General features: G+C 37.3%; 1 protein-coding gene across 12 annotated transcripts in view; it reads left to right on the forward strand.

The window, feature by feature from the left end:
• Positions 1-916: 916 nt before the first annotated feature.
• The window catches only part of LOC125676249 (uncharacterized), a 126,630-nt gene continuing 114,867 nt past the window's right edge, over positions 917-12,679 (forward strand). For 6 of the 12 annotated variants that reach the window (XM_056143948.1, XM_056143946.1, XM_056143945.1 and 3 more), the window contains exon 1: positions 9,158-9,295. The gene's annotated coding sequence lies outside the window, so the exon portion shown is untranslated. Of the gene's footprint in view, positions 1,077-2,326; positions 2,579-9,127; positions 9,296-12,679 lie in introns of those variants that run through there. The other 6 variants (XM_056143950.1, XM_056143952.1, XM_056143944.1 and 3 more) reach the window with 5 other exon arrangements.

The following is a 12,679-nucleotide window of genomic DNA, read 5'->3' on the forward strand; positions in this document are numbered from 1 at the left end:
TTGACTGCTGCTTGGAGATTAGCGCAGAGAGGAATCCAAATAGGGGAGATAATTCAACAAGATTTAGCGAGGGGACTTAGCTGAAACAGTTTTGTAAACGATTTTAAATTTTACATAACGTCTTACATAAATAAATTTGCCGATATATACACATATGTATTTCACGGAAAATGAAGGTGACCTATGACGAATGCAGACGTGATAGAATTCCATTGCGAAGTCTTGAAACGGAAAATCTAATTCGTACTAAGAAATAAAACAAATAAAACCTCGAAGAAAAGAATTACATTCTCACACCGAACACGGGTAACTAGTATAACAATTACTATTTATCGTTAGTTTTTGCACATCTTCTGGTCGTTATCCATGTAACAATCTAACTTACAAATACAATCAGTAGGTCAAATGTTGACTGACTCGGTTCATATCAGTTGTTAGGCTATTCTTTGAAGACTAATATTGACTACTGAGTACTCAGTTTACTTGATCAAAATATAGGGTCCACGGCGGGTGTGACCGGTCGATAGGGAATCCTTGATCCCACCTCTCGTATGTACAGGAGTCGTCTTTACCCTACGCTTACTTTTACATTCTTCAGAGGAATTGTGACATCGATCATCGTTCGTTATTTTCATCTTTTGATGGTACACCATTTTGCAGATGGGTATTTTACAATAAATAGATAACTAGAAATTTGCATTCCTTATAGCATTATGAGATTAATCCTCCTTTATTATCTTCAAGTTTTTAATGCTACATGGTAAATGAATAGATGTGAGTCCTACTACAGGATATGCTTCTCAATCTGAGGTCGTCTCGATAACACTGCCGCCTACTTTTGTTTGAAAAGAATTTTTACCATTCATAGGAAACAGTGCATGAAAACCGCATATATACACCCAGACAACTCGTCACTGATTTGTGTTAGGATAGGTCTTTAAAATCACAAATATAGTACGGTAAATGTTCGATCAAGTGACAGCGTTTTTATACTGAACACGTGACATGTAAGGAAATGGACACCGTGTTCAGGTCTTAGGGATTCATTGAATTAAATGGGTTAGTCTGCATTCACAGTGAGTATTAAGAATCAGATATGTTACATGAAAATTGTTTGGTATTTGTTTAACATTAATTCTTTCTCTAATAACGATGTTCTATTTTTAACAATCTTTAATCGTCATTCTTATATGAATACACATTTCTTATAAAGAAGTTTCATTACAAATATTGTATTATAAATGTTAGCACAATCTCGTGCAAAATTATCTACCATAAGATTGACTGCCAATCGTTTCATCTAGACTGAAATAACCATATGTGTTTGATTCTTTGTCACGTATACTCGATGCTCAGTGTTCAATGAAAAGGTAAAGGTAACGACCAGTGATCAATCTAATAACTCGTATAAGGAATAGAAAATTTCCGGACCCCTGGTAGATCGATATGAAATGGAAAGGTTTATTTGACCATGATAATCTTGTGTTGTATTCATCATGTGACTGAAGTGTACATGTATAAAATGCACAAGGTTGTAAAGCACTAAAATTAATCAGATTTTATTGTTATCAATTATTTGTGGTCTATTCAGGCACACATCATGTGAATGAAGTGTATGTGTAGAAAATGCACAACGTTGTAAAATAATGAACATAATAAGATTTTTATTGTTTCAATTATGTTGTTCATGAGTGTCAGTGATGTTGGGGTTATATAAAGTTTCAACAATTTAATCAATCTTTTAAGAGAACTTCCCTAGAAATTCTTGCAATGTAATACATATGGATATACCCAAAATACATATGAATTGTTTATCATAGATGTTGTGATTTAAAAGGCTATCTGAAATCCATCTTTAGAATGCAATACATGTATTAGATAAACAATATAATTATCAAACACAGATGTATGTAAATGTATTTTTATATTCCTTATAGGAATTATGAGATTGATAATTGTTCATTATCTCCAGTTTTTCATAAATGAAATTGCATGATTTTGAAACTAAGGCTATAATTGTAATTTATGTAAGGATTACTGTACCTCACATAAGTGCTCACCATTAGTAATTATATTTCGATGGAGTGTTTGGGTGATTACTATTTTGGTTTTTATATTGTATATTTTGAGACAGCTAGATCTGCCACAGCTGATCACTCTGAACAATGACAAAGTATTGTACAAATAGTTATGTTATCCTCGTGCCATTTCATTGAGCCGAGATGTATATTTTTATAGGAAGATGTTAGCATGGCGTCTTCACATGGTTTGAGATACTATAGTGGTACCTTCATCCAGATTGATAATTTTGATTTTATTTAATGAGGTTATATCTTCACAATGGGAGGAGGAGTGTAGTAATTCTGGGTGACCCAACTTAGGTTGAACTGTCTATACCAACAGGAAGTATAGTGTGAACTGTTAGTACCCCAGTTGATTGTGATTTCCCTACCAGAGCAGACGTGTTCCACGGACCAGTTCCCAATACGCCGCTGTCCTTGGGATAAATCGACTCAAGCTATTGACTCGCTGTCTTCTACATCGAGGAACTTACCTTGCTGTATTCACAGACCAAGTGGTGAGTTTAGCTAGATATCCACGATTTACTATACTACTTTGTTAAACACCACTCTGATTCCACGCACAAGTACTCTGAAGTTGAAATAACAAATATGCTAGAGTTCCTCATTGACAATGTACCTTTTAAAAAATCAAAACCAGCCTCTTTTATGGCATGTATATAGCGAATGTATTGTGACATCAAATGATCGTTCCTATCAGATTACAATGGACGTTGTAGAGAAGTTTCAATTACACCAATTTATCATTGATAAATCATCAAAATACAAAAAAACGCATTCTGATAAGATATGTCGTTATAACGATAAGTTATTGAAATGCTGTGTGCCAAACACACACATATATATTAAAGTTTTAAAAAATGTAGTCTATTCAGAGTCTTCTTTATTGAATTTTACTAATGTATCGTTAAGTGGTTCTGTGCTTGATATATTATGAACGTATTGTATCTTAAAAACCAAGGAGCTTTATAAAAAAAGAGAGGGTAATAACAAACGATGATCAATCTCATCAATATTTAAAAGAATAAAACATGGAGAACAGAGCAAATACGGACACATGAAAACACCAGAGATGGGACCAAGAGCCTTTTTAGGAGTAGATACCGTCTGTCAACCGCTCACGCTGGACATTAAACCTTTATCGTGAATGATACACATATTAGTCGATGCCCCCATGTTCTGTCTATTTCCTTACCATGGATAATCATCATATGTGTAAGACATACATATCATACTATTCAAAATACGTCTGGGCTTATCCCGGCATTTCGTCATTTCCGGCTAAAAGAGCCAGCCTTCCTCTCCTTTCAGTTATTTTATATTCACTTATTCAACACCATAATATGAGAACCCTCTCAGGCACGTATAAAATATATACAAAGCAATACAACGACGTATTAAAAATATTCGAAAGCTAACATTTAAGGGTGGGTATAATATCTAAGACGTGATTAGAAATATGATTTTAACATTGTTTTCATATGCACGAAACAGAAATACACTTTAACTATATTATTGCTCAGAGAACATGATCAGTCGAGTAATTTTATGACTTCAACCTTTGATGTAAACAGAAAGACGTCGTAATGGTCTAAAACGTTACACAGCTCTCCTAATGTGAATACGGGTCACTCGATTTATCTAGCAATTGGATTGAATGTGCACCGTAATCAAAAGGTCTCGAAATATTCATAGCACAGTTGTCCAAAAGGGACATCACCACGTCATAATGCGTATGTACAGTACAATGACAACAGAGAAAACTATGCAAATCGAAAGCTTTAGTGATATTTGACTATATCTTCTAAGTCAAATCGTTGTACTTTAATCATCAATGGAATTATACAAGATTATACGAGTTATGGTTCTTAAAGCCGCGTGTACATTCAGGTTTTACATTGTTGCTTTAATTATGATTTTCGTTTACAATCCACAGTGCGGACGAGAAAACTCGCAAAGCATTGCTAAGGTATCGACGAAACATGGTGGATAGTTCTGTTTGTTTCCATTTCTGCTGGAATTTACTCATGTGATCCCTCTGTATCCCAACTCAAATAAAAAACCCGAATATAAGTCGCTGTCAGTTGGGATATAAATTCGGTAATTTTAAAGGACTGTCACAACAAACTTGATATAAGATGTCTTTATAAATGAAATGAATCATTTAATTAAACAGCTAATTTTCCTGCTTTGGATATTGTTTTAGAGATATAACAAAAGTGTTTTGAAAATTCCTTCAGCCATGAATCTGTTTTTGGTTTCTAAGGGGAAAGCAAGTTTTTCATGTGACAAATTGATTGCATACTTTAAATGTTTTGTCCTTTGTAGTGGCTTATCTTTGCCACAAAAATGGAAGCGAAAGTATATTGAAAACGACAATTATTACTTTTTGGTTTCACAAATCAAACACAAGTTCCCTTGGACAGCAGGGGATAGTTTTAAATAAGACGACCGGTAAAATTCATTTTAAAAAACGAATATAAACTATATTCGAAATTGTATTTCATGTTTTGAAATATGTAAAATAATGTTAGGATACATATCAATAAAATAATGTTAGGATACATATCAAGCGTATCCGAGTAAAGTTACAACACGTGGTCAGTTGCTGACGAAATTCCTATTCAAACCTACATGGATAAGAGAAAGTGGATGACTGCAGATGAAAATATATTCCTATGAAGGGCAGATAAAATGTTTGATTTTGCAAGTGTATACATCGTCTCGCACGTTACTCGTATTGCAATTGTGTGGTGCGCATTTAGCTCAAATGAGACAAAAACAAAGCCAATAGATTGAGCCTCTTGAGAATATAAAACGAGGTCAGCTAATAAAGGAGCGCATGTTTTGCCAATGGGGTTTCCAACATACTGTTGGAATACTTGATCACCTAAGACTACGAAGATAAAAGAACTCCAACATCTTTTTAATATCAACTTTAGTGTACTAGTACGCATAGTCAGAGTTATCTTTATCAAAGTAATGTTTTTGAATGACTGATCACGAGATATAATAATTCCCCTTTTCCATTTTCATTGCAAAAGCAGCTTTCTATGATGTCAAAACATCTAGGCTTTAATCTTTTGTGAGGAAGTTTCTCCTTCACAGCGGTTAATACATTTATTTTCGTGAGAAACAAAGATAGGGGCTTGTTAGAACGTTTATTGGATCCAACAATGCACCAATGTTCGTAAAGGTTTTTGTGAAGTTTAGGAATCCAGTATAGGTATGGCACAACTCATATCCATTACCTGATGTATTAAATGTGTTTAAAAATGAAGCTTGATTTCAAAGCATGGTCGCCAGTTGTAAGACTGAGGTTCTCTAAATGTAGGATTTTTTAAAATAAGTGATTTCAGGTCCTAATTTTCAACTATATCAATATTACAAGTAATGCCATGTCCAACCAGACCATAGTTGAAAAAGACGAAGAACAAGAACACATAGATGGATTATGTATAAAATGTCCTATATCTATGCTCTGTAAAGTTTGTAATCAAAAAGAGTGGATGCAAGAGTAGAAGTATATTTGTAGGAAATACAGGGTTTAGGTATTATTTTAGTTATTCTAGTCGTGCATTTAAAAATTTTAACAAAAAAGTTTAAATTTTTCATATATTTCATGCACAGTTTTCTTAGCTTGTCATATGTAAAAGCAATCAGTTATGTGTGTGATCTGTAATTATATAAAATATATAAAATAAATGGCGGCGTCCTGCACGTACAGCAGGCTGTCAGGCAATATTATAGTGTGTTGTATTCATTTTATAAGGAGCAAGGTTGATACTCCAAAATAACTTCTGAAACGAGAAACAAGTCTTAGGTACAGGTAAACTTGTTGTGAAGAAAAAGCACTGGTCCGTAAAATGGACAAAGATTTTCCATCTGATAAGCGGAAAAACCCGCATTGCAACATTTTAAAATTCCTTGTGATATCAAATTCAGGCATTCGTTTCTCCAATGAATTACAAGCTACATTTACCTCGTCATACATAATAACACCATCCAATATAAAAGTTTGCCATCTCAGATGTCAAGGTCGCAGGGCTAACACAGATGTTACAAATTACGAAACTTTTTCTGTCTCCTTCAATTTTTCACTTGGTTATCAATGCACTTATGTATTTTAGACAAAACAGAAAATTAATTGATAGAAGATTTTAGGTGGTATCTTTCTGTATGTGTTTATCTCAAATGTCAAATTTCATAACAATGGAGATTGAATAATTTTACAATTCACAGATGGTGACAATCTCGCCTAATTTTAAAGTATTCGTATCTTTTGATCTGGATAGCGTGTTTTTATGCGAAAAAAAACCCCACCGAGATAATAAAGCATTACGCACTGTAAAGTAAGGATATATAACAAAAGGTATCATGGCGTAGAATACTCGATTGTTGAAATGCAATAGTTGTTTTTACCAATGAATCTGTGCAATATTGTATTGGACTTCAACTACAGTGTTAAAAAGATATACAATGACAACATGAATATGTAGAACGAGTTAAACTTTGAATTAAAGGCAAATGCATATCAATAAGAACTTTCTGAAAATAGAATTAAAACACTTTTTTTATTGCTACTTTCATGGTTTGGGTTTTATCTCGAGTAAACAGTGTGGAATGTTTGCGTGAAGTTGTTCAAAATAATCGTGTTTGTTTTCCATGGTTTGTTTTCGCTGAACTCATAGGTTATCTTCAACATCAACTTGTGACAAATACGTAGTGATCCCTCCCACGCTTTCTACAACTCGACGGCAATTAAATCCGAGTGTGTCATTCGTTCTTTATCATACAACTATGCAGTTACTGACCTCACATATTTCACAGGAGACTTGGGTATTTTTCTGTACAGTTCTTGTGTCAGTATTCCACTTATCGCTAATACAAATTTTTCACAGAACACATGTACACATTTGTTTCTATTAGAGGAATATGCAATTAAGTGTGGCTTTTACACAAAAGCAATATTTAGTGGCTCGTTAAAACACTTTGTATTACGTGTAATTTCATCATCAAAGGAGTGCTATCTGCTCCCAGTTAATTTATATAATATTTTGTGATTTTTTCAAACTAATAAAAAGGTGTTTTCTTTCCAAATAAATTTCAGAGTGCAAATCGTGCTGTGATTTGATGCACGATATGGATATCTAATAAAACACGACCAAAGAATAAAATACACGTGCTTACTTTTTAAATGAAATTATTTCCAACTTATATATCTTAGAAAATGGGGAATCACCGACACACATGCATTTTGCAATGTACCATCCACTTCAATATGAAGCTAATATCTAAAGAATATTTCAAGAGCTTCGCAGCACTTTTCTCCGTTATTAAACCATCAGCTACACGTCTCTTCATACAGTTGTATAATAGCTGTGCTTTTGCAAATCAATTTTAGTTACATGAATCGTTTCATCTCGTCTACCATTAAAAACAATAAGTGATCGTGATTACAGGGATTAATACGCAATTTGCAAATCCATATTTTCTTGATACACGACTTACCCCTGATCTTTTTCATTTTAATTTTAGTTTTAGGGAACGTTGCATAAAAAAGTGAAAAATACCTAATATTTATCAATCTCACAACTCATTTAAAGAATACATAATCAAGAGTTGGGAAAACGCGGAGCACTGAAGATGTCAGAGGTTGAATTGGGGGCCTAGGAGGAGTAAATGTCCCCCTGTTGGCTGATCAGGTAAACGGAGTAATCAGTATTTAAAATCAGGGTTTAAAAATAGGCATTTTTCTGTATTTGACTGTTGTTTGGAGATTAGAACAAAGATGATTCCAGGTAGGGGAGATAATTCCACAATATTGATTTTGAATAGTTTATATGACATACACTTCTATATATCATAACAAACGATACTTCAATTTTTCACTATGCAAAATCATATTTACTCCAGTTTTGAAGTTTCCAATGTTTCTTCCTTTAAAGGGACTGATTCACGATTTATCCCCAAATTTTGTTTTTCACGTAAATGATCAAATTATACAGTCTAATATGTTTAGAAGGTTTCATAGCAAATTAAGGTTAATTATCATGACAGAAGCTCATGATAGAGAGTTTATTATTCGTTTCGTAAACAAAGATTGAGGTATGTTATTGTTTACGAAGTTTTCAAAATAAATGGATATTGATTCAAGCTTATTATATATATCACATCTCAAGTATACTTTAGGTAAAATGTGTCATATAAAAGTTAAAGTTTGTGATTGTAGAAAATAAAGATGCTTTAATTTTCAAAATTAACGTTCCACTGATTTGTTTCTTTACTCGAGTCTTTGTTTACATAGTACAGAATAATAGTTAAAATATTGCTCTCATCCTTGCATTCAGAATTTTCAAATTTTGGTAGTCAACATTAATGAGTTATATGAGAAATAATTCTTTCGAAAAACGTGATCCAATCCCTTTAACATTGTGTTCCATAATTCTAAGAAGTGCAAAAAAACAAACAAACAAACAAACAAACAAACAAACAAAAAACAACAAACAAACCCCAAACAAAAATGCATCAAAGCAAACACAAAACAATTCCCAAAAAGAAATACATATATTTGTCTTGACTCAAAAAATTCACATCAAAATGCTTTGATCATTGTCGCTTACAAATACATGATAATAAGAAAATCGTAGCTTGAACTAACATATAAAAACCAGATCCACTACACATAATTAATCAGGTATTCATTGTGTACCAAATACGGTGTCATTTACCTAATGGGGACATTTAAAAACTATCAAAAGTATATCTTTGTGACTTTATCGAAAACATCGCTTGTAACGAGGCATTTGAACTAGTTGTTTAAATCATTGGACAATACTTCGGTCATCATGTTTAAAATGTTTGTACGATGGTAGAATGTTTACATTTTGAACAACGACTGCTATGTAACATTCTTATTTGGAGTCATATGACATTTATGTACTGGGTGTCATTTATCTACCTTAAATGGGGTAAGACGAACTGATCTATTTTGCTTTCTCGTAAACACATATCACCTACGTCAGTGTTTATTTAAACCAGCCAATGAGCGTTGCAGGCAAAGAAAACGCTTGGGTGCTTAGAGAATCAGTTACGGAAGGTCACGTAAGTGGTTCAGTAGAAGTAAAACATGTTGACAATTAGAAACCAAAATGAGTTTCATGCCATATACTATGCAGACGTATACTTCAAGATGATTTATCATCAAGAATAAGGTAGGTGATCTATTTATTTTGATATGTATTTCTACTTTCGGTTTCATCGTTAAATATAGAGCTACTTACTGGCATAGGAACTAACATTGACAACGCTTATCATTCCTATAAAGAATACAAAATTTAGAGTAGGAGAAACACAGACCCTAGGACACACCACAGGATGAAGTAGGGTAAGCTTCTCCTTTCGACTTGCCACCGTGAACCTTATATCTTTGCCAGGTAAACGGAACTATGCGTATACATAAGTATGTAAAGAAAAACCTAACAATTGGTATGGAACATGTCAGACAGCAATCGACCTGGTGGAAGGTGTTATTTGTTATTTAGATCGTTATAACGACCTTAGCATTTGCAAACTGTTGATTTTAAACGAGACTGTGGAAACCTCTTTAACATCAACTTTTTTGCCAGTAAAGTGATTTCCTGCACACAAGGAACACCGGAAAAACACTTATAAACAGATATACTCACAAATACACAGAACAACTTACAAGGGGTTAACAAATACAATGACTACAGTGTTGCGCAATAAAATCTCCGTCCGCTTGCCTAGAGTTCGCGGGTAAGAGAGAGAGAAAAACACGTGCAGGCTCAGAGGACTCCGAGCCCGACCAGAAATACCAAAACTCTACCCCCCAATTTCACTACACTCCCCCCAGTTTTGAGGAGGAATGTCCCAATTCCGATAAATTAGACCTGCAGCACTGTAGCTTACAATAGATACATACAATTTACAAATAAATGAATGAATTACACCTATGATTTACAGTATGATAAACTTTACTCTATAAAATCATAGCAATTTAGCAGTCCAAAAAGTTCACAACACAGAAAGTCACAGTCACACAACGCATCACAGAAAATCCAGTAACAGGAAAGTCACATCACAGAGTCACGTACGGTCACAAACTTTCCACATGAAAACGTAACAGGACAGGTATCATCTTGGACATCGGACACGGCACATCACACCAGAGGACATCACATATTCCAGGTCAGCAAATCCGGAAACACCTCAAGGAAATACCCCTGCCCAAGAACGGCTAGGTTACGGCAGCCTAATCTACCATTCCCCGCATTTCGGGGTACAGTGTGCATGGAGGAGTTCACACCCCTCACATAACTCATTAACTTTCTTTCGTACTCCCTTGCGATGACCAAACCTGGGTTGTCCCTGGTTCACTGTTAGTTGAACCTGGGATGCATAGCCATCATCCCACGACCAATGGATACTCGCGAAGCCACAAGCAACAAATCCATCCCATTTATTGCTTAGACGTTTATCAGGAGGAAGCCTCTCAGTCAGAAAAGGAACACTGCTATCCCACCAGGCTGAACGGGACAGAGCCACAAACCCTGCATTTGCGGGGTCATCTCCACGAGACGCAGACACAACACACCCTCCATCAGACCAACACACAATGGTACATTTATCAGGTGCCTTGGGGACAGACGCCCCTGGGAACTGATAGGCCACTGCTTCAATCATAGCTGGGGCATTGGCAATGATTAGACTGTGCCGCTCAGCAACAGTCTCTAAAACTACAACTGAGGCCTGCATGCTTTCGCTATTGCATGGAATACCAACACAGCCCTCATCACAAACCTCCGCGCATGCATCGATTCCAACCTGGAATAATCCAGACTCACTAACCTGACACTCAACTGCATCCTCGCCCCCAGACTCGTTCTCTGTATCCGAGAACTGCCCATCAACAGAATGCAAGACCAGAGCCCGTGCCACATCAATTTCCCGCCGTCCAGCACTACTGGTCCAACCACTCAAACTCAGCTGATCATAAGCTGAGAGAGATGATATACCGATCACACTAGACCGTGCCTCAACCAGACACCCCAACTCGACTGTGGAAGGATCATCAACCACATCGCAGAACACATCAACAGCCATGTCAACATCAAAACCCAGAGAACACCCAGACCTACCCCGAGAAGTCATATCACTATGGCAACCAACACTATCCCCGGTGTTCTCCAGCCCACCACCCTGGTGACTAACACCTGCCTCAGTGTCATCCGGCCAACCACACAACTTCTCATCTGCGCCTGGCAGCACCCCTGTCTGCGCCGACCATGTGTCCCTGACCCCTGCTTCACTCCGGGCCCTCTGAACAACCACACCCGTCGACAACAAAACACTACTGCCCACCACAGACTCACAACTACTCGGTTTCACTGGCATCCTGACCTCATGACGTTCGACCGCCGACCCTGCTGTACTGGAACTACCTAATAAGGGTTTACGGAGCACTTGCCCCGACCTATTGTGAGCCCCGGTCCCTGGAGACCGACCAACTAACACGCACTGACTAGACAACTTGGGACCATCCCTACTAGCAGCCTTACAGTCTTCTGTACTGACATGCCTAACGAGTGGAGATCTTGACCTTGACCTGTTATGTCTAATCCCACGCCTGACTGGCGAGAGACCGAAACGCATCCTCCTATCTGCATTGCCCATAGGCCTCACAGGCACCTCACTCGTCTGCAACTTCAACTGTGATGCACCAACACCTGACTGACCCTGCGAGATGCACTGGTGACATGGGGGCCCTGGGGAACTCTCGTTTGCATAGATGGGCAAATGATGGGGAGACTGAGGTTGGTCATGACTACCACCACTACTAGTACGGCTAATGTAATAGGTGTTTTCCAAAGATACCGACCAATTACTGCTGAGGACTCTATGGCATGGCTCACCCACCAAGCTGGGGCAACCAACTTGCTCGTCCAATATAACTGGCAGAGTTGGTTAAGGGTACCCCCCTACTTGACCTACGGACAAGGTATCCCAACCTGGATTTAAAGATGAAACCCACAAATCACCCCTGGGCAGAGGCCCTGGGGAAGAGTTACCTACATTCCCAGGACACCCCGCTAACTGCTGAGCCACTACTATGGAACTGTCGCCACCCCAACTGTTTCTCCTGGACATCACCTGACTGATCATGTTACTAACATTGTTAGTCAACTGTGCAATCTGATTCTCAAAAACCTCTTTGATCATAACCATGGCCCCTAATTGGGTCTCTATCATCAGAAGCCGACCTTCCAGCGCCTGTGACAGATAAACTGACCCATTCCCATGTCCCTGGCCTGAAGCTACGACAGAACCCATTCTACCTATCTGGTAATTTTGGTCCGTTTCCAGTCCCCCATGTGGCCCTGCATTCCATCCTTGAGTGCCCGTCACGCCTCGCGTAACATCACCCCCCGGAATACCGCTGCCACCCGGCGACCCCGCATCCCCTACTTGGGTACCCGCCAAGCTTCCCTGCCCGACTGCCTTACCCCCCGGGATGCCCCCGTCACCTATCCATCTCGGACTAACCTGACCAGAATACCAGGCCATCAAAATTACTG

Source organism: Ostrea edulis, chromosome 7 (assembly GCF_947568905.1).
Source record: "Ostrea edulis chromosome 7, xbOstEdul1.1, whole genome shotgun sequence".
NCBI lineage: Eukaryota > Metazoa > Mollusca > Bivalvia > Ostreida > Ostreidae > Ostrea > Ostrea edulis.